Consider the following 23,732-nt stretch of genomic DNA (forward strand, 5'->3'; position numbering starts at 1 on the left):
CGTGACTCATGGGAGGAAACCGGAGCACTCGGACGAAACCCACGCAGACACAGGGAGAATGTGCAGACTCCGCACAGACAGTGAACCAAGACAAGAATCAAACCTGGGACCCCGGCGCTGTGAAACAACAGTGCTAATCACTGTGTTCCCGTGCCACCCTCATGTCATAAAGCATGTCGCAGCGTCACTGAATTTCCTGAATATTCCACTGAAATTCAGCTGTGTTCAAGTTAAGAAATATGATCTGCTCTGGAAGAACATCACGTATTAGCCTTCTCGCTCAATTTTTCCTTGGACTTTATGTCCCTCACACTCTCGAGGGGAAGGCAGTTCATAAATAAAATATTTACAGCAGTAATACATGCAATGCCAGTTCAGCCTACACTTGGAAGATTTAACAGCAACGTAATGGAATCATAGAATTTACAGCACAGGAGGCCGCCATTCGGCCCATCGAGTCTGCACCGGCCCTTGGAAAGAGCACCCCACTTTAGCCCATGCGTCCTCATTATCCCGATAACCCTGTATCCCAACCTAACCTTTTTGGACACTACGGGCAATTTTGCATGGCCAATCCACCTAACCTGCACATCTTTGGGCTGTGGGAGGAAAGCGGAGCACCCGGAGGAAACCCAGGCAGACACAGGGAGAATGTGCAGACTCCGCACAGACAGTGACCCAAGCCAGGGATCGAACCTGGGACCCTGGAGATATGAAGCAACTTTGCTAACCACTGTGCTGCCATGCTGCCCCAAAAGAGACAATAGAAAAGATTTAAAATTAACAATGCATAAAAATTTACAGAAATCAAAAGTAAATATTTACTCCATGAAAAAGTGTTAATTTACAAGCACCCTCCAAACCGAGATCTTATAACACCATTCCTTAATTGTCACTGGGCCAAAATCCTGGAACGCCCTTCATAACAGCACTATGGGTGCACTGTCACTACATCAACTGCAGCAGAGGTTCACCACTACCTTCAATGGAATCGGCAGTAAATGCTGTCCTTGCCAGTAACGCCCAGATCCCATGAATGGAAAAATTCATGCCAATTCACAAATTGTGTTGATTGTTTCAGTGAAGACTGTAGCTGCGCATAGAATTCATAGATCATAGAATTTACAGTGCAGAAGGAGGCCATTCAGCCCATCGAGTCTGCACCGGCTCTTGGAAAGAGCACCCTAACCGAGGTCAACACCTCCACCCTATCCCCATAACCCAGTAACCCCACCCAACACTAAGTGTGTGTTTTGGACACTAAGGGCAATTTATCATGGCCAATCCACCTAACCTGCACATCTTTGGACTGTGGGAGGAAACCGGAGCACCCGGAGGAAACCCACGCACACACGGGGAGGATGTGCAGACTCCGCACAGACAGTGACCCAAGCCAGAATCGAACCTGGGACCCTGGCATCCTGTGGAGCAGCAAGCAGTTGACAGCAATTTACAAATATCTGCAAATAACTGTGCATGTATGGACACTAGATGTGACTGTCAGTTTTACAGTACTGACAGCAAGTGCTAATGGTTCTGCCATTATTACAACTGTAAATTCTGGGCAAAAAGAGACAATAGAAAAAAAGTGAAAGCTTGCTTATTTTTGGATTCCCTTTCTCCCAAAACAAGGTTTGACATACCTGAATTATTGTTATGAAAATATTTAAAATGTACAAAAATATATATATCGTGACTCACTGGAATCTTTTTATTTCAATTTCCACCGGATGACTTATTTTTGCAGCTTAAAGGGATAGGAAGACAACTTATCTAAATGGAGTGAAACTTCAAAATGCTTTGATGCCGAGGGATTTGGGTGCATGAATCACAGAAAGTTAGTATGCAGGTGCAGCAGATAAGGAAGGCAAATGGAATTTTGGCATTCATTGTTAATGGAATGAAGCATAAAGTAGGGAAGTGCTGTTGCACTTGTAGGTCATTGATGAGACCACATCTGGAGTACTGCGCAGTTTTAGTCCCCTTTGAGGACACAAATACATGTCCACTAGCAAGGTTCACTAGATTCCAGGGATGAAGGACTTGTCTTATGAAGAGAGATTGAACAGTTGATGCCTATACTCACTGGATTAAAGTCCAACAGGTTTGTTTCAAACACTATCTTTCGGAGCACTGCTCCTTCCTCAGGAGTCACCCGAGGAAGGAGCAGTGCTCCGAATGCTAGTGTTTGAAACAAACCTGTTGGACTTTAACCTGGTGTTGTAAGACTTACTGTGCTCACCCCAGTCCAACGCCGGCATCTCCACATCATATACTCACTGGAGTTTAGAAGAATGAGAGGAGAGGGAATTGACAGTTAACGTAGAGCGAATGTTTCCCTTTTGCTGGACATTCTAGAATGAGAGGCCATAGTTTTAGGCTAAGGGGTAGCAGATTTAAAACAGAAATGAGGAGGAATTACTTCACTCAAAGGGTCATGAATTTGTGAAATTCTCTACCCCAGAGTGCAGTGGACACCAGAACATTAAACAAATTTGAGGAGCTACAAAGGTTTTAAAATTAGTAGCGGGATAAAAGGTTATGGGGAGTGGGCAGGAAGGTGGAGATGAGGCCAAGGTGAGATCAGCTATGAGCATACCGAAAGGCGGAACAGGCTTGAAGGGCTGAAATGCCTACTCCTCCCCCTAGTTCTTCTGTTATAGTGCAAACACACAAGAGTTAGTTTTAACCACAATCAAGGCAAAGGTGTCAATAAATTATGTAATTATTCCTCAATATAAGTTGCGTCCTTTAATGTTCGGTCAATGATTATGCACTTTCTTAAAGATACTAAATTTGGGTACAGACTTTTCTAGAGAATACAATTTGTACCATCGGAAGCAGCAGACTGAAACTGAACTGTTTTTCACCATAAATTTTCATTAAAATTGAAGTCAGTCATTGTTATCTATGACTGTCTCCTGTAGAGTCATAGAATCATAGAATTTACAGTGCTGAAAGAGGCCATTCGGCCCATCAAGTCTGCAGCCCTTGGAAAGAGCACCCCACTTAAGCCCACGACTCCACCCTATCCCCATAACCCACTAACCCCACCCAACCTTTCTGGACACCAAGGGAAATTTAGCATGGCCAATCAACCTAACCTGCACATCTTTGGACTGTGGGAGGAAACCGGAGCACCCGGAGGAAGCCCACACAGACACAAGGAGAACGTGCAGACTCCACACAGACAGTGACCCAAGCCAGAAATCGAACCTGGAGCTATGAAGCAACTGCGCTAGTCATTGTGCTGCAGTGCTCTCCCAATGAAATCAAAGACTCACCATTAGATGCGTTACAATCCCACGTTTTCATTGAAATTAAGGGAATCAACTGCATAATTACAGACTGCATGAAGCAAGGTATAATTTCTAAACTATTGCCATTCCCCTTTTGGGTCTGTTTCTCTCCACCCCAAAGTTGCCCAAGTGCAGAAAAAATTGCCTACTTTACAAGGTCACTTGTCCTACTTTCATGACAGTATTAAGTACTAAATGCATGTAAATGAGCATCTATTAATGTAACTTGTGAGAATCATGATTAGATCAAATGATCTCAATTACATCCAGTAAAACACAAACAATTTAAAAGTGTTTCTGTAATTGCTGCAGTATAAGTACAGGGCAGCAATTCTGCCATTCTTGGTGATATCCAACAATGCAAGTATGTGAAAATAACACTTGTTATAATATATGGAATAACTTAATTATTTTCATTTGGAAACAAGTCAATACAATAATGGGAGCAATTAAATTTGAACAGCTGCACAAGTCAATTTTTTTTTTTAAAACGCACTATTGGCTGTTACTGAAAATCTCTCACCAATGGCACACTACTTTTACAGCTAGTATCATTGTGCGAAAGTACGCCAGATGTTTACCATGGCAGTATGAAGTGCTGAAATCGGCATTATCTCAAACTATAAATATGCAGTGTAACCCAACAATACAGCTCAGATTTATCAAGGCAAACAAACTCCACACAGTAGAGCACTTGAGGCACTCGTCAGCACTTGCAAATCTATATGTTGCACATTAAATATAGAAGTCCATTTTATAAAGGTGGAAAAATTCCATAAATTGTACATTTAATAGGTGTGTAAAAGAGAAAACTGGGCTATCCAATCTCTTGGTCTCATCCACCACGTTACTCTGTTGAAGGTTCCAGTATAAATTCAACTGCAGTTTGGTACTGAACAGTACTTTCATAGGGAGAACTGTCATGGAAATGGGCACTAAGAATTTGCATTGATGCAACAGAATGCCATCCTCCGAGATCAAGGCAGAGGCAGTTTGTTGAGCTAAAGCAGCGAGTGCTTTATTTTGAATATGATCAAAATAAAGATCATATTCAGTTTTATAACTGACCACGGATTGGTTGATAGAAACTGCTGACGTTTTCTGATGCTATCACCCATCTTAAGCAAAAGGTCCAAAGTGTAGAAAAAACTAGGTTTTGATTTTGCAGACCTGTTGTTCAAAGGAACGACTTAATCACATGATTTTTATTTATAGGAAACAGTCTAAATTGTGCAAGTCATCCCACTTGGCACTTATGGCTGATGGTTGTTACAAATGCTTCTTCAGCCTTATATTTTACACTGGGCCTTCCCCATCATTAAGGAAGGGGGTATTTGAGGAGCCTTCTACTCCAGCTAGTTGGTTTAATTGTCCACCACCATTTACGGCTGGATGTGACACGACTACAAAGCTCTGATCTGATCAGTTGTATATGGAATCATTCAGCTCTGTTCATCACTTGCCGCTTGTGCTGTTTGGCACGCAAGTGGTCCTGATCAAAGAACACTGGAAGGCTCACAGGACTGTGGCAGGGAGAAAGGAGCCTGCTAAGAAGTTGCGTGGAATGTGGGGCTTTATCTACAAGACTATATGTTTGCCATAATATACAAAAGTTACAAAGTATGGGAAAATAGCTTTTCTGTAGTTTGGTACGTTAGTTGCGTATTAATTACTGGTTAATCTATGTTGATTTTAGTTTGCTGGTTACAGCAAAAGTCTTCAAACTTGAAATCTTGTGCAATCTTCTGTCTGTTAGTGGGAAATTTTAAAGAATTATTGGTTTCTATAGGGGGTATGATTGAGAAGTTTGCGGATGATACAGAAAATGGTCACGTGGTTGATAATAAGGAAGAAAGCTATCAGGAAGTTTGCCTCCACCACACTCCTCTAATCCTTCTGACAATTCTGCCTGTACCAGTCTCCCCGAACAGGCGCCAGAATGTGGCGACTAGAGGCTTTCACAGTAACTTAATTGAAGCCTACTTGTGACAATAAGTATTATAAATATTATATTATTATTAGTTTGAATCAATGCTTTCTGGTTATTGGCTTCTCTGCGAAGGGAAGTTCTTCCTCCACACTTTTGGTCTGGGCCCCTCAATTTTACACGCACTAATAAAATCTGCCTGCCGCCCCCCCCCCCCCCCCCCCAAGATGATAGCCTCAGCCTAACCAACTCTCCTGTAAATCTCCTCCGTGCCCCCTCCAGTGCAAACACATTTTAATTCAGGAATGTCTTGGTCAGGCAAGTAGAATTTTTCAGTGTTGGCACTGTATCCCGTTTCTGTGGCCGAATACATGTGCGAGTGTATCCTTCCAATTGACGGTGCGTGTTTGTTGCACTGAAAGAGTTAAACCTGGTACCCGACTCTCTGTCGGAGGGAAGCAGCGTACCCTGCACAGCACTGATCAGCAACTTCGAGGAGTGTCCGAGGGTGTTTGCAGATTGGTTATTCCAAAATTCCAGAATCCGAGACACTCTCGGCCCCAAGTATTTTGAATAAGGGATATTCAACCTACAATGCATTTGGGGAGGGCAAGGAGTACACAATAAATGGTAGGATACTGAGAAGCACGGAGGAATAGTGGAACCTTGAAGTGCATCTTCACAGATCCCTATAACTGGACAAGTAAACATGGTGATTCAGGTAGCATAGGGTGGCGATCAGAATTGTGCGCAATATTCCAAGTGCGGCCTTACCAAGGTTCTATACAACTGCAGCATGACTTGCCAGGTTTTATACTCTAAGCCCCGTGCAATGAAAGCAAGCATTCCGTATGGTTTCTTGACTACCTTGCCCACTTGTGTTGCCACTTTCAAAGATTTGTCAACCTGCATGCCCAGCTCTTGACTTTCTATATTCCTAAGAGTTTTTCCATTTACAGTATATTTCTCCTCAATGTTAGATCTACCAAAATACATTACCTCACATTTGTCTGGATTAAACACCATTTGCCATTCCTTTGACCATGTCTTCAACCTATCTATGTCCTGCTGTATCCTCTGACAATCCTCAACACTATCTGCAACTCCACCAAACTTGGTGTCATCCGCGAGGAGTCATCAAGAACATCAACTCCATGCAGTCGGGGAAGGTACCAGATCCAGACAGATTTCCGGCGGACCTCTATAAAAAAATTTGCGGCACCACTGGCCCCTTACCTGCAGGAGATGTTCGATGACTCACTATCACAAAGGGCCTCCACCATGTTGGCACAGGCCTCAATATCACTGATCCCGAAAATAGACAAAGATCTGACGGAAAGAGGATCAGACAGTCCCATCTCACTCCTAAACACCGACACCAAGTCCTGGCAGGCGACTGGAGAGTTGCGTGTCAGAGGTAGTCCTTTAGCTATAAATGCCAAAATTCCATTTGCCTTCCTTATTACCTGCTGTACCTGCATACTAGTTTTCTGAGAGGACACCCAGATCCCTCTGCACTGAAGCACTTAAGTTTTCTTTCCATTTAGATAAGTTCCTTTTCATTTTCCCCCTCATAATGGATAACCTCTCACATATCCATCTTAAACTCTCATCTACCAACTCACCAAACCGCTCTATATCCATTTGTAAATTTCTTATTTCCACATTGCAACTTACTATCCCATCCATTTTAGTGTCTCTGATTTTTTTTGAAATAATGAAAATGAAATGAAATGAAAATCACCTATTGTCACAAGTAGACTTCAAATGAAGTTACTGTGAAAAGTCCCTAGTCGCCACATTCGGGCGCCTGTTCGGGGAGGCCGGGACGGGAATTGATCCGTGCTGCTAGTCTGCCTTGGTCTGCTTAAAAACCCAGCTCTTTAGCCCTGTGCTAAACCAGCCCCTAAATAAATAATCTTTATTTTCACAAGTAGGCTTACATTAACATTGCAATGAAGTTACTGTGAAAAGCCCCTAGTCATCATATACGGCACCTGTTCGGGTACACGGAGGGAGAATTCAGAATGTCCAAATTACTTACTGCACATCTTTTGGCACTTGTGGAAGGAAACCGTAGCACCCGGAGGAAAACCACGCAGACACGGGGAGAACGTGCAGACTTCGCACAGACAGTGACCCAAGCCGGGAATCAAACCTGGGACCCTGGCGCTGTGAAGCAACAATGCTAACCACCGTGCTACCATGCTGTGCCTTTAGTTATATTTGGTTGCATATTTAGTTATAGTACCTTCTATCCCTGCATCCAAGTCATTAATATATATTGTAAACAGTTAGGATGCTGAGGATCGAACCCTGTGGCACTTCACTAGCTACATCTTGCCAACCAGAAAAGGACCCATTTTTGCCAACTCTCTACCTTAAGCCAGTCTTCTATCCAAACTAATAAATTACCTCTAATCCCATGTGATCTTACCTTGTGTATTAAACTTTAATGCAGTACCTTATCAAATACCTTCTTGAAATCCAGATATACTACATCTACAGGGTCCCCATTATCCACTGAGCTTTGTTACATCTCCGAAGAACTCTAGCAAATTAGTCAAACACAATTTACCATTCCTGGGCAATTTGAGAAGGAAATGGTCTACTTATTTAGGTTTAGTTAAGACACACAATTTACCATTCCTGGACAACTTCAGAGGGCAGTTAAGAATTAACTACATTGTTGGATATCTGGAGTCACATGTAGGCCAGGCCAGATAAGGATTGCAGATTTCCTTCCCTAAAGGCCATTAGTGAACCAGATGGGTTTTACGAAAATCGATGATAGCTTCTTCACGGTCACCATCAGCAAGACTTTATTATTGAACCGGTGTGCCCTGAGCTTCTGGATTACTAGTCCAGTGACATTACCACTACGCCATTGCCTCCCCATGTTACTAAATCCTTTTGAATTTTATTCCAAATCAACAAGACATTAACATAAAGCCACACCTCAAAGGGGTTTAGCAACTTTTCAATAATTTGTGATGCTCAAAGACAAATCATTTTCATTTTTTATAATCTAGCCTCCAAAATAGTGATATCTGCCATGAGTGACATTTTCAGCCGAAGTTTTGCGATTCCAACATTCTGCAAAAAAAACGTGATTAAGAATATAGTTCAAACAGTGTGAAATGATAGGCTGAAAAATCAGCATTTCAGTAATATTTGAACTGAACAAGGCCACTATGAGAATCTTAGAAATCATGAAACCCATTGGTAGTCTCCCAATCTAAAACAGTACAATAGCAGACATACCAGTTTCAAATAGAAATTAAACAGCATTCTACATGCATGCAAATGCTGTTGGAAAGTACATCAACAATTCAGAATTGCATGTATGGACTAATTTACCACCAAATGACAGCTGCAATACCTATGTGCTAGCATTTTTATTGCATCTGGGAAGACTAAACTTGTCTATGCCTGAAGCTGCTCATGGAAGAATTTTGCTTCCAGGCACAGGTTCTTTAGACAAAGAATGTGAAATCAGTCAGTCAAAAAGCAGCATATCACTTTACTACATCATGAATTCTTTCTCAAATTGGAGGAATATAATTTATTACCATAGAACACAATGTGTGTCTCAACTAAAGCTAGATAAGTACACCATTGGGCAAAGGATCAAAACCCATGAAGTGCAGAGACAAATTGATTGGTGGTAGCTTAATCCACACAAGTAATTCTGAGTTAATCATGTACTCCTCAATGGTATTAGCATACTTTGCATATTTTGTTTATAATAATCTTTGTCACAAGTAGGCTTACATTAACTCTGCAATGAAGTAACTGTGAAAAGCCCCGAGTCGCCACATTCCGGCACCTGTTCGGGTACACAGAGGGAGATTTCAGAATGTCCAAATTACCCAACAGCACGTCTTTCCGGACTTGTGGGAGGAAACTGGAGCACCCGGAGGAAACCCACGCAGACAGGGGGAGAACATGCAGACTCCACACAGACAGTGTGACAAATACTATTCAAGGATCAATGCGGGGCCCACTGTTGTTCATCATTTACATAACGATTTAGATTCTGGGATTGTATTTACAATTCAAAAATATGAAGGCAATAGCAAACTGGGGATAAATTAATACAGGCGGATTGCAACAAAATACAGGAAGACATTAATAAACTAATAGGTATGGAATTGGGAAAAGAGCTTGGATTAAGTGTGATGTAGTACATTTCGGCATGAAATACAAGATCACATATTCCTTGGAAAATAAGTGTCTATATGGAGTAGAGAATAGAAGGATCTCAAGGTACAGATACACAAATCACTTAAAGTTGCAAGGGGGAAGTCGAGGGAAGTAAAAGAAAAGCAGCAAACCAAACACTAACAGTTCTGTCTTCAGCAATGAACTGCAAAGTACAGAATTATGTTAAACTTGGTTAAATCATGTGTGTCGATTAAATCGCTTTAGTATAAACAAAATAATTCAATTACTTCCCACTGTTTATTCGAAATTATTTAATTTTATTAAAGTATTCGCTGATAAACTCACCTAAAAAAGGCTGATTAGAGGACTCTGCAGACAGACACCTAGTCTCCTTAACATGTTCAGAAACATAGGGCTGTATTTTATGCTAAGTCAGCAGGGACACATAAAATCCAGTGATCACTATGCCTGCTACCTGCCTACACATCCTTGCGCCCTCTGCAAATGTACATGCATTGCCCTTGGACCAACTAAGGTCCTTAAAGAGCCAATGCTATTCATATGCTTTACCAAACTCTTCTGGCTAATTAATATCAGGGTATCGATAACATTTTGAATAGTCGACATATTTAAAACACAAAATTCTGGAAATACTCAGCAGGTGAGGTGGCATCTTGTGGAAACAAACTTCAAGTATAGACCCATGGTAATTCAAAATACAATTAGCTCAAAAGACTTTTTAAATGAACTTGCTGGATGGGTTAATGTAGCGAAAAAATCCAAGGACAGATATTTTGGATTTGTCCCTAATTAACAGTATTTCTGGCCATCTATATTGTGACTTGCAATGAACATTTGTATATTATTGTTCATCTAAAAGGAAAACGTAGGTTAACTCAGCAATTAGTAGATATCTAGCATTTTGACTACCGTTTTTTTTCCCCATAAGATGAAATGAAAATCGCTTATTGTCACAAGTAGGCTTCAAATGAAGTTACTGTGAAATGCCCCTATTCGCCACATTCCGGCGCCTGTTCGGGGAGGCTGGTACGGGAATCGAACAGTGCTGCTGGCCTGCCTTGGTCTGCTTTCAAAGCCAGCGATTTAGCCCTGTGCTAAACAGCCCTATGCCACCTCGCATGCTGAGTATTTTCAGAATTGTCTTTTAAATATGTCAATTTTCAAAATGAATATTGATACTTGCAAAGTTACCCTGATATTAATTTGCCAGAGGAGGTAGGTAAAGCAGATGAAGAATCACTGGCTATTTAAACCAAGAGTTAACAAGGTAATCAAATTAAAAAAATTGACCTGTACAAACCTAGGGCTAATTACTACGTCTCAATATAATTTCAAACACAAAAATTACAGACATCCTATTTCATGTGATCATCGGACTCTGATATACAAGCTGGTTCAAAGATGCTGTTGATGCACTGAGGAGTTAATCTATTCAAAGTAGCAACCCAAGCATGCGGGAAGGAATGTCAGCCATTATGCCTTTCAGATAACCTGATCAAAACAGGGCAAACTAGTTTTGGAAGAAACTGTTTCAGCTGGAGATCCAATATTCTAATGTTGTGGTTAATTCCGGCCTCAAGTTTAAACAATTCCATCTCTTTGCTACCTTTTCTGCCCATCTAGCAAAAGGCCTCCTTCTGCACTGTAAATTCTATGAGTCTATGGTCATAATATTGGTGTTTTACTTCCTCAAGATGAGCTCTGAAAAAAAAAATCACTTATACCCACCGTTAATATCACCCAACTGTGCCCTGCCCAATTGAGCATCCCCAATTTTACTGCCCCATAATTGGTGGCCATTTCTTCAGCTGCTAAAGCCCCAAAGATCTGAAATTCCCTATCTAAATCTCTTTCCTCCTGTAAGCCTTGCGCTAAAACCTACCTCAGACCACACATTTGATCATTTTTGTGGCTTGTTGTCAAATTTTGCTTTTTATGTTCCTGCAAAATGCATGAGGATGTTTAGGTGGGAAAGGTGCCATATAAAGGCACACCATTGTAATATGACCTCACTTTTCATCTTTATACAATTGTGCCTCATTTAGCATTCCTGATCAAACGGTGTGCTAAATGAAACTCACTTACCTGTAAGAAAACAAGTACATTCCTGGCCTGTAATTTTACATTAAAAATTTATTGGTAGCCTTGAATCTAACTGGCCCAAAAATACTGCTCCTTTAGTTACTACATACTGCTTACCTCCCAGTTGCTTTTCCTGCTTTCAGTCCCTTCCTCCTGCCGCTTCCCCTTTCCGATCCTTCACTTCCTGAAATTTTCCAACCTTCTTGTTCCCTCCTGTTTGCCACTTCCTCTCCTGAACCCCTCACTCCCTTTTGTTTGCTACTTCTCTCACCACCTCACCACTCCTTCCCCGCTTCTTTCTCACTGTCACCTTTCCCAGCCCTTGCTCACAATGTAGGAGCCAACCATTGGGGGAGAAATTTAGCTAATAATCCATCGGAAAGATACAAGGAAAGTCCATGAATTGCACCCAAAATAAATGCTCAATTTATTTTTTAAAAAGTACAGCAACTTCCTATTAGTGTGAAGAGGATAGAAACACAGAAGAGGAAAGGTCAAAAATAGAGTACACCTGGGCACCTTGGATATAGGGCACCGTTAGTCCAAAACCTAGCTCTCAAGAGCCAATTTTGTACGTGTTTAAACAAGAAAAATGCCCCAAAACTTCAAGGAGTCAAGATTGAGTTTTTAAAAAAATAGAGTACTTTTGTAATAGAAGTGTTCTTCCAGTTATAACTATAATAAAACCAAAAAGCCTAATGTTTTGCCAATTATTCAAACTTGGCTGCATATTATAACTTAACATATAGATAATAAAATATTAAATCCAACACACACCCTACCCACATTATAAAGCTTTCATTTTGAACAGCACTCCCTAACCTTAGCTTCAGAACTTTTGAAAAGGCATGAATCATGCAGTGATGCATTTTATTGCAATATACAAAAATCTCTGGGTCTCAGGGACCACGTTACAAAGAGAATAAATTTAACACAAAAAAAACCCCACTAGATCCAAGTTTCAGGGTGAAGACTGGAGAACATTTTTATCAATGTATATAACTTCCACCGACCCAAGCAATGCATTCATCACTAGGCGAAACAGATCTCCCCCCCCCCCCCCCATTTTTCCCCCCCAATTAAGGGGCAATTTAGAATGACCTATCCACCTATCCAGCACATCTTGGGTTGTGGGGGTGAGACCCACGCAGACACGGGGAGAATGTGTAAACTCCACATGGACAGTGACCAGAGGCCGGGCACTGTGAGGCAGTGCTAACCACAGCACCACCGAGCCACCCCTTTTACTCCCTTTCTACTGCCTATTCTCACCACTCTCTCCTTCACCAATTCAGTATGTATATAGTCTGTACAAATTAGACTGTAGAAAGGAAGAGGTTTGTGAATTCCCAAAGGAATGCTCTGCATCCAGGACTTACTGACACTCTTCTGTAGTGTATAACCATGGCTAGAATTTTAAGCAGTTGATGTAAAACCGCTTCATCGTACAAAAGCTGATCACCATGGTTTGTTTAATATCAACAGCAAAGCACAGTTCCAAACAAACTTAAGAATAATGTACTGAGCCTCGCAATTACCTTATTCGGACAATTTATTGAGCTTCATCTAAATATTGGGAAGATTGAACACACTGTCTTTAGTCCCGACTCCAAACTCCGTTCCCTAGCTACCATGTCATTTCTCTCACCAGGAACCATCAAAGATGAAGAAAGTTTGTTCATAAGCTTGGTCACTCAGTTGATCTTGAGATAGGCTTTCAACCTCATATTTGTACCATTACTAAGACCACCTGTTCCCACCTCCATGACACTGCTGACTTTGCCCATCACAACTCATCTGCTGCTGAAATCCACATCCATGCCTTTGTTATCCCTAAACTGGCCTACTCCTGTGCTCTTGGCTAGTCTCCCACATTTGACTTTCTGTAAATTGGAGGTCATCCAAATCTTTGCTGTGCGTGTCTTAACGCGCAGCAAGTCCTGTTCCCCTGTCACTCTTGTGCTCACTGACCTACATTACTGGCTGCTGGTCAAACCCAGTCTTGATTTTAACATTTGTGTTTGTGTTTTCAAATCCCTCCATGGTCTTGCCTCTCCCCATCTCTGTAATCTCCTCCAACGCCACAACTCTTGGGGAATCTGCACTCTTCTAATTCTAGCCACTTCAACACCCCCAATTTTAATTGCTGTATCCATGATAACCGTGCCTACAGTTGCCTAGACCCCAAGCTCTGGAACACCCGCCCTGCAGTTCGGCATCTCTACTTCACTTTGCTCCTTGAAGGCACTCGTTAAGCCTACTTCTTTGACCAAATCTTTGGTTATCTGACCTCATTTCCATTAGTGGCTCAGTGTCATGTGTTTATTTCATAATGCACCTGTGAAGTGCCTTGACACATTGCATTATGTTAAAGGCACTATATTTACAATTTAAGTTCTTATCGCTAATTAACTGCCAGAATGCCACCAGTTTGATTTTATTTAATGTCTCAATAACATTTGAACCTCTAGCATCCTAATGCCCATCAGTCTGGATTCCACAGCCACACAACTTTCCAATTACTTTTAAAAATGCCTCTGAAGGGCACTTTCCCAAATTAACTAGTAGATTGAACATTAATATTTGACCCAGATGCAGCGCTATGATCATGTCAAAAATCATATGCTCACAAAATTGGTCACCAGTAGGCTGAAGAGAGGTAATAATGAATTATAACACTGACGGCAAGATAAATGTGAACTTCTGTTAAAAGTTAAAACATTTCAAAGCGAGTTCCTCGCATACTTCACTATTAAAGCAAAGTAGGGAAGTTATGCTCAACCTCTATACTATGTGCATTTCTGGTCACCATATTATAAAAAGGTCATGATGTGGATTCTTGTTGCATTCTTTGGACACACTCGTCTCCATCAAGGACGGTCACCTCAGCACTTTGCTTTACCGCAAGCCCACGGATAACCTCACGATGCTCCACCTCTCCAGCTTCTACCCTAAACACATTAAAGAAGCCATCCCCTATGGACAAGCCCTCCGTATACACAGGATCTGCTCAGACGAGGAGCAGCGTAACAGACATCTACAGACGCTGAAAGATGCCCTCGTACGAACGGGATATGGCGCTCGACTCATCGATCGACAGTTCCAACGCGCCACAGCAAAAAAACCGCACCGACCTCCTCAGAAGACAAACACAGGACACAACCGACAGAGTACCCTTCATCGTCCAGTACTTTCCTGGGGCGGAGAAACTAAGACATCTTCTTCGCAGCCTCCAACACGTCATCAATGAAGATGAACATCTTGCCACGGTCATCCCCACACCCCCACCACTTGCCTTCAAACAACCGCGCAACCTCAAACAAACCATTGTTTGCAGCAAACCACCAGCTTTCAGAACAGCAACCAAGACACCACACAGCCCTGCCATGGCAAACTCTGCAAGACGTGCCAGATCATCGACATGGATACCACCATTACACGTGAGAACACCACCCACCAGGTACACGATACATACTCATGCGACTCGGCCAACATTGTCTACCTCATACGCTGCAGGAAAGGATGTCCCGAAGCGTGGTACATTGGCGAGACCATGCAGATGCTGCGACAACGAATGAACGAACATCGCGCGACAATCACCAGGCGGGGAACACTTCAGCAGTCAAGGGCATTCAGCCTCTGATCTCCAGGTAAGTGGTCTTCAAGGTGGCCTTCAAGACACGCAACAACGCAGAATCACCGATCAGAAACTTGTAGCCAAATTCCGCACACATGAGTATGGCCTCAACCAGGACCTGGGATTCATGTCGCATTACATTCATCCCCCACCATCTGGCCTGGGCTTGCGAAATCCTACCAACTGCCCTGGCTTGAGACAATTCATACCTCTTTAACCTGGGGTTACCCCTATCTCTGGATCTGTAAAGATTCAATTACCTGCAAATGCTCGCATTCTAAGCATTGTCTGGCATCTTCGAATTTGTCTATATATATGTTTCTGGAACATACCTCTTCATTCACCTGAGGACGGAGCAGTGCTCCAAAAGCTAGTGTTTGAAACAAACATGTTGGACTTTAACCTGGTGTTGTAAGACTTCTTACTGTTATAAAAAGGTGATAGAGGCACTGGAGACGGTGCAGAGAAGTATGTCAGAAATGGATGGGTATACATATCAGGAAAGGATTGACCATCCCGTTCTCTTCTTTCTCAAAAAAAGGCTAGAGGGGAGCTTAGAAATTATGAAAAGTTTGATAGAATGGATAGAAATAATATTTCCTCTTGTAAGGAGGAACATAACTCGAGGTCATGAATAGAAGATAGTCACCACTGAAATCCAAAAGGGAATTCACCCAAAAAGAAGAAAACAGAACTCACTATGACATGGAGAGGTTTAAGCACATGTATTTAAGGGGCAGCTATACAGGGGTGAGGGAGATGGGGGACAGATCATTATGATGGCAGACTGAGATGAGGAATGGAGGAAAATTGGGAGGAGGATCAAATGGAGCATGGACTGACTGGGCTAAATGGCCCATCTCTGTGCCATATATCATATGTAATGAAATTGAATAGCTATTCTGAATCAAATTTGTATCTCTATTTTCTTCCATCTTCGTATCTTAAGAACTGTCTTAATGAATGTATTGCCATTTTTATGAAACTAGGAGTACGCAAGAATAAAATCGCAATTATAGTATATAATCACCTCAGGACACTCCATGTCTATGGCAATTGATTAATTGGTTTTGAAGTGCAGGATCACCTTGTTATGCAAGTAAAATAAGTCAAATGGCTGAAGTATGCGAAATACAAAAAGTGGAAGGAATGTGGATGTAATGAAACTATTACAAGTATTTTTCTGCTGGTGCAATTCGCTCTATTTACGCAAATACCTATTGTGTGGAATTATATTTCTCAATTCTGTACGTCCACTAAGTCAACCTATTCAATGACGTAGCTAGCTGATCTCAACCATTGCATTAATTGATTTTACTGCTGGATTGATAAAAGATGGAAAAGACAAAAATAATCAATGTATCTGCTCCAGTTTTCTATTTGGTGAGATCTTCCTCCAAGTCTTCATATATGCATGGTTGTCAATAAAGTTAAAATTCAGAAACGACACCCATGACTATAAAACTTGTCATATCAGTAGCATTTTTGGACCTAACTTATGTAACTGCACCATGGCAGTACTCACCACCTGCAGGTAAGGGGCATCAAAAACATTGAAAACTAAATCTACACAATCAATTTTGTGTTCACTGACTTTTTTTGCAGTCCAGTTCTATAAATAGCAACAATCTGGTCACTTTTCATGAATCAGTGATTAATACTTTGCAAGCAAAAATAGCGTTCAAAAATATATGAATCAGCTTTTATAACTCAGTAATATCTGAAGCAAATTCTAATTACAATTTCTTCAGTTCTTTTTATTCAACAAGTACAAGAAATTAAGCAATTGTTACTTCTAAAAACATTGTCGTTCTTAACTTATGCATGCTATACTAGCCAATTGCTCCATTATTCCTGGAATCTCATCCTGAGTGTAACTGAAAGAACTGACCTTGCAGGTCGGAATCTTCTGGCCTTGATGGATTTGGAGCCACAGGCAATGGACGAGGAGGTCTAGGCTTGGGTGTCGGTGGTGAAATTTTCCTGAAACCATGAAACTCGACATAAGTTCCTGGGAAGTCTCCCCTTTCCTGTGTTGTTTCGTTTAAGCCAGTGAGCCAGCCAATTTCATTTGGTCTTGCCTCAGCTCCCTCGCTGAAACCCAGGGCTAACAGGGTATTTTTAGTGACAATCAGTATATCACCAGTATGTAAATCAATGTCTTCTTCACGCTCCTTTTTGTACTCGTATAGAGCTCTATATTGATATCCATCAGCACTCATTTTCCCTAGAATAGATGCAAAACATACAAGCAGAAGAACTTTTGTCACTTATATGCTCAGCAGGCGAGAAATTTTTCAAACTTCTGATGAGCTTTTCGCACAATAAAGCACTTGCCAATTGTGGATAGTCCTTGCTTAGTCAAAGAACTTTTGAATAGCTTTGTACCGTTTCCTTCAAAATATGCAGTGTCACTCTTCAAAAATAAAAAAGTACTCCTGCGTTCTTCTAGATTGTGTCAGCACATTCTAAAAAGTTAGATTCCACAGCTGAGCAGTCTGTCGTATTGTTCTCGTGCTTCAGCCACAAAATATCCATCAGTCAACAACAAACTATTATTGGCCTAAGAGCAGTCCCAACCTAAAAAAAAAGAGAAAAATGTTTTTTATTTAAGCAATTAAAACCAACATTTCTAACAATAGTCAATTTGGCAATAACTTCTGTGCATGCCCCATATGCAGATGGCAGCTCTAAATCCACATGTTTGTATAGTTAATGAAATATGTTCCAAAAATATTACAATTCATAACTTCACAAATCAGTCTATTGCCAAAAATCAACTTTCTACAAATGAAACTTCAAAGGTTGACCACTTATACAAAAAAGGGAACAAAGTGGCATGCAGTTATAGGAAAGCATATAAAGTACATTGCAACAGGAACCAGCTGAAACCATTGCAAAACTACTTGGTGTTGGCCTCATATTACCACCATGTTTGAAGTAACTCTAAATATTATATTTTAAGACATTGTGTAAAATCTTGGTGCAATAACTGCCCACAAAGTACTATTTTGCAAGGGGGATTACTCCACCTAAAAGCTGCAAGCGTTGCACCTTTTGATACACAGAATTAAAATAACATAGAAAAAAAAAGTCAGATCGGAAATCTGCACTATTCCTGACCTGCCAGAGAGAAATTTGAGATTACCCCCAAAAAAAACTAAGTTTAAAAGAAATTTTGGTAGAGTAGCATGCTGTGATGGTCCATGCAAACAAGAAACAAGCGAGAACACGGTCAGTGTGCAAATGAAGAGAATAATGGCTCAGTTACGACAATCCACGAGTTAAAGAAAAAATAATGCCAATCCAATACGACAACTGGAGCTGGAGTATCCACCAATGTCAGATCAGGATGATGAAATCAAATTCAAACTATTGATCTTTGTCTACTAGGATGAATGATAAACTACTGCAAATATCCATCTTACAATGAAAATATAAAGGTTACCACTGTCAAGTCCTTTTGAAAAGGACCAAGAGAGTAACTGCAACCTGGAAACAGAAGTCTAGCAAGAAAGACAAATGTCTCCAAGAGAGCTAAAGCATGTGGATTTGATTATTCACTCATACTGAAGCTCAAAAATTCAGTGCATTATATATTTCGGGTGGGAAAAGAGAGGGACTCTTGAAATCTGGCTAAAACACTTCTCTCTCGCCACCCCCCACCCCAAAAAATATTTTCCCCCGAGAATAAAAAGTAAATAATTTTAATGGAGTTTGATTATTTAGCAAATTAGTACACAAGGGCAATGAAGTGGCATTGGGGACATGCAAACCAAAGTCAATTGCAGTCAAAGTTTTAAAAAGGAAATTCCAAATTCAAGTCCTCATGCTCATAACTCCGCGATCAAAGGTCCTCCCCCCAACCAAACCCCTGGGTGTACACTGCACTGCGTCCATGTTACTTTGGAAAAATATAAAGTTTGTCCAAAATAAGCAGCAAAAGCGATTTTCAGGTCAAAAGCGTACAGTAATTTGAAGCGCCGCAGAACAATCCATATGGACTGCATTAATGTCAATACGTGGTCAGCATATGTTCGCGGAAAGAGGCTTTCAGGTTCTCTTTTCCGTTATAATTTTCTCCCAAATAAAAATCAAATCTTTAAAAAAAAACGCTAGTCGCATCAGAACGAATGTCGAAGCGAAGATGTAAACGCTAATCGAAGACGGTCTTCGCTGTTTAATCCTGGACAATAAAACACTGAATGGTTTTTAAGAACCCGATAAATCAGGGGAATAAATGCGCGGCGTGGGGCTTTTTATTTTTATAAACTGCATAACTTTCTGCTCGCTTTGAATTCTCAAGAATGTGGTGTCCGTCCCCCCTCCCCCCAAATCAAGAAGTTGCCCCCTTCCTCCGTAGTAATTGAGAGGAGGAGGAGCAGCTCTGGCTCCGGTCACGGAAAGCCCAGCCCTTTAAAGCAGGCCGGGGTCTTGACAAGAAGAGGAGACGGATCCAGGCCAGGCCGCGTTTCGAGCCCGCCGCACTGAAGCGGGCTGGCTGAAGGGGAAGAAGAGATGCCGTGAATGGGGTGCAGGGGCTTCGGGCCGTGGCCGCCCTCCCCGCTTTCTGGACGTGACCGCCTCGAGCCCCACTCTGCCCCTATTATTTGAACCAACCGCCGTTTACCTGATGCCAACGCTCACGGTGCCAGCTCGCGCTCTCCCGCGTCAGTCAGTCAGCCAGCCGGCCGGCTCGCGCCCCGCACTCCACACTCGCTAATGGCCTCGCGCCGCTCCTCCCCAGCCTCAAGATCCAGTATTGTTCCGAGCGACACGCCCCCCCTTCCGCTTTGCCGCCCGCCCATTGGCCCGCTCGCTCGCGGTGGCGGCTCTCGTGCCTGTCAATCACCGACTCCCCGAAGCGGAGTCGAACATGGCAGGGTGCTGCTCTCCCCCCTCGCGCTGCCCCTCCCCCATCCACACCCCGCCTCAGCGAACCATCTCGCATTGTGCCAGCCCTTAATACACAGTTACGGTTAATGGCTCTGTGCAGTTAGTTTCCCCACACACACATACTTTCTTTTATGACACTTGATGGAGAGCTCGCCAAGCCTCTGCGGTTCTGCCCTTTGACAGCCACATTACAGATTTCCACAGCGCCTTTACGGCAGCAAAACATCCCAAAGCGCTTCAGGGAGAAGGTGCCACCCCAGGGACTGAGTTGGGAAGAATATTAAGGGAAGCGCTGAAGGGTTGTGCTTTGGGGAAGTTTTGTTTTCAAAGTGAAAAGCGGAATGAGACCGTTCGGCCCCTCGTGGACATGCTGGCTCTCTGTAACAGCTGGACAGCGAGTCCCACTCCCCTGCCCTCTCTCCCCGGTAGCCCTTCGTGTTTTTCTTCTTCTTCAGGTAATTATCCAATTCCCTTTGAAAGGTACCATTGAACCTGCCTCCACCACACTCTCAGGCAGCGCATTCTGCATAGGTCCTAACCACTGGCTGCATAATAAAGATTCTTTCCCATGTTGCCTTTGGTTCTTCTGCCATTCAGCTTAAATCAGTGTCCACTGGTTCTCAAACCTTCCACGATAGAATCCTGGAATGGGCACAGCTCAGATGACTATTTGGCCTGTCATATCTATGTCATGATGTGGAGATGCCGGTGTTGGACTGCGGTGAGCACAGTAAGAAGTCTTACAACACCAGGTTAAAGTCCAACAGGTTTGTTTCAAACACGAGCTTTCGGAGCACTGCTCCTTCCTCAGGTGAATGCCACGTATCTATGTCAGCTCTCTGCAAGAGGGGCCCAGTCCCCTGCCTTTTCCCTGGAGCCCTGCATCTTTTTTTCTCTTCAGATTATTATCCATTCCTTTTTGAATCTGTCTTCACCACATTTTCACACAGTGCATTCCACATCCTAACCACTCTCTCCGTACAAAAGGTTATCCTCATGTCGCCTCTGGTTCTTTTGTCAATCACTTTAAATTAGCGTCCTCTGGTTTTCAACCCCTTCCACCAACATTGGCACAACATCGAGGGCCGAAAGGCCTGTACTGCGCTGTAATGTTCTAATTTTAAAAAATAGGAATTTTCGCTCTACTCTGTCTGACCCCCTCATGATCTTGAACACCTCTATCAAATCTCCTCTCAAAATTATTTTCTGGAATGAGAAAAGACCCAGATTCATTGAACTGTCCAAGTAAATGAAGCCCCTCATCTCTAAAATCATTCCTGTAAACCTTTTTTGCACCCTCTCTTTTGATTTCACATCTTCCTAAAGTGTAGTCTCCAGAATTCGGCACGATACACCAGTTGAGACTGAACTAGTGTTTTATAAAGGTTCACCTTAACTTTTTTGTTTTTATACTCTATGCCTCCATGTATAAAGCCCAGGATTCCGTAAGTTTTAATAACCACTTTCTCCACCTGTCCTGCCACTTTCAATGATTTGTGCACATATACCCTAAGACCCATTGCTCCTACACACCTTTTATAATTGTATCTTTCCTTCTCTATGCCCTATATTTTGTTTATTAAACAGTCATAGAAAAGAGAAAACGATGAAACCATACAATCTACACAACACGAGAATTAATAATCAACAGAAATACAAGTGCCACACCAGGCACAAAACGCAACATGACAAAAATTACAATATTTACATCCAATTGCTCAGTTGGGTGAAACCACCACATAGGCCCCCCCCCCCCCCCCCCCCCCCCCCCCCCCCCCCCCCCCCCCCCCCCCCGCCCAACCACCCTCTGCAGTCTGCAGCAACAAAGTCCCAACAGTGGAAAGTTGCATTGATGCACAGCACATCACAGGAACAAGAAAGTCCTCCTTCCTCTACTCCTGCACTGGCTTCCAGACACCATCCAACCGCTCTGTCGGCACTCCAGACCGCAGAGTCAGGGGAGGTGGCAACAGGTCGACCACGACCTCCTGGCTGTGGAATTTAACCAGCCCAATGGGTAACAAAGTCACCAGCAGTCCAGCAAAAATGTTCCTCCAATGCCACCGACAAACTGCACCATCAAGCCGGTCCATACCCAGCACTGGCAGCTGGTTGGCTCCCATTCTCTGGTACAAATGTTGAACTTGTGCCTTGTTCACCCAAGTCTAGGCCATTAATATAGTTCAAGAAAAGCAGTAGTCCTAGTACTGACCCCTCGGGGGTGTGGGGGGGGTGGTGGGGGGGCTGCTTTCTGGGATACCACTTCAGACATTCTTTTTTTAGGGTTACTTCACAATCTTTTTCTGAGCAACTGCACTTCAAAGTATTGTGTTTCATGTTAGTAGATCGGTGCATAAAACTGCCTTTAATTCTATTTATTGGGTACAAGCGGCACACCGGATGTATTAACTGCAGAAAAAATGATTGAGAACAGTCCGCCTGGCTCATCAAAACTCATTGTGTAGTACATTCCAAGGCCTCCTCTGCTAATTTCAGTGGATGTCCAAAAATTCAGCGTCACCATTGCAAAATATTCCCTTACTGCCCTGATCAACATTTTTCCATCAACCGATCCTACCTGCCAGAAACAAAATTATCTGGTAATTCATTCATTCGCTGCCTGAGGGACTTTTTGTATGTAAATGACTTGCGTAACAATGATGACTCCCCTCCAAAAGTAAACAATTGACTGCGAGACATCCTGAGGAAGTAATAAGCCACCGTTTAAATACAATTACTTGCTTACATTCATTCTTCTGCCGTGGCATCAAATTTGCACTTTAAGCAATCTGAATCTTTTGCTTCAATTACATAGTCCAATTGGTTTTTACTGTTTGGAAGAGGGGCCCAATGGCTGGGGCTCAGTCACCATTTAAAAAAATAATATTTTATTAAAGATTTCATAAATAACACACGTGATCTGAGAATGTCAACACAGCTCTGAAACTGGCTCACACATGGTCCATTAGTCATGCTAATAACCACAAAAAAAAAACCAGGGGAAAAAAAACAACAAAAGCCACATCCAACCTTCCCTGTAACCACCCCCCCCCCCCCCACCCCCCCCAGTCCCACAACCAAACCCTATCTACCCCCCTAACAGCCGATGGTAATTAACTCTTTGATGTTTGAGATAAATGGCTGCCACCTAAGGTATAACTCCTCCACCGCCTCCCTAATGGTGTACTTCTTTTTTATTAAATATTTTTATTGAATTTTACATTTATGCACTATACAGCAGGTGATTGAGACGGTTATTATGCACAATTTACATGTTTTTCTTTCATCGGCTGGAAGGGAACAGTGGGGACATTTACTGACGACTTTTAGAAAGGGCGAGAAGGCCACTAGATGGAACAAGGCAGAAATGGGAGGATGAACTCGGGATGGAAGTATGGTGGGGACTCTGCAGCGAAACACTAAGTAGGGACAACTCCACCTCCTCCTGTGCAAGGCTAAGCCTCATGCAGTTCAAAGTGGAGCACAGAGCGCACCAAACAGAATCCGGATGAGCAAGTTTTCCCTGGAGGTGGCGGACAAGTGTGAACGTTGCCAGGGTGTCTCCGCCAACCTCGTCCACATGTTCTGGGCCTGCCGCAGACTTGTCGAGTTCTGGACAGCCTTCTTCGAGGCGTTGTCCAAGGTTGTGGGGGCAAGGGTGGAGCCGTGCCTGAGAGTGGCAGTCTTCAGGATATCGGACCAG

General features: G+C 42.6%; 1 pseudogene; it reads right to left on the bottom strand.

The window, feature by feature from the left end:
* LOC119970650 overlaps window positions 1–19,913 on the bottom strand; it is a 98,272-nt pseudogene extending 78,359 nt beyond the window's left edge.
* Window positions 19,914–23,732: the final 3,819 nt, after the last annotated feature.

The sequence above is a fragment of the Scyliorhinus canicula genome, chromosome 8 (genome assembly GCF_902713615.1).
Source record: "Scyliorhinus canicula chromosome 8, sScyCan1.1, whole genome shotgun sequence".
Taxonomy (NCBI): domain Eukaryota; kingdom Metazoa; phylum Chordata; class Chondrichthyes; order Carcharhiniformes; family Scyliorhinidae; genus Scyliorhinus; species Scyliorhinus canicula.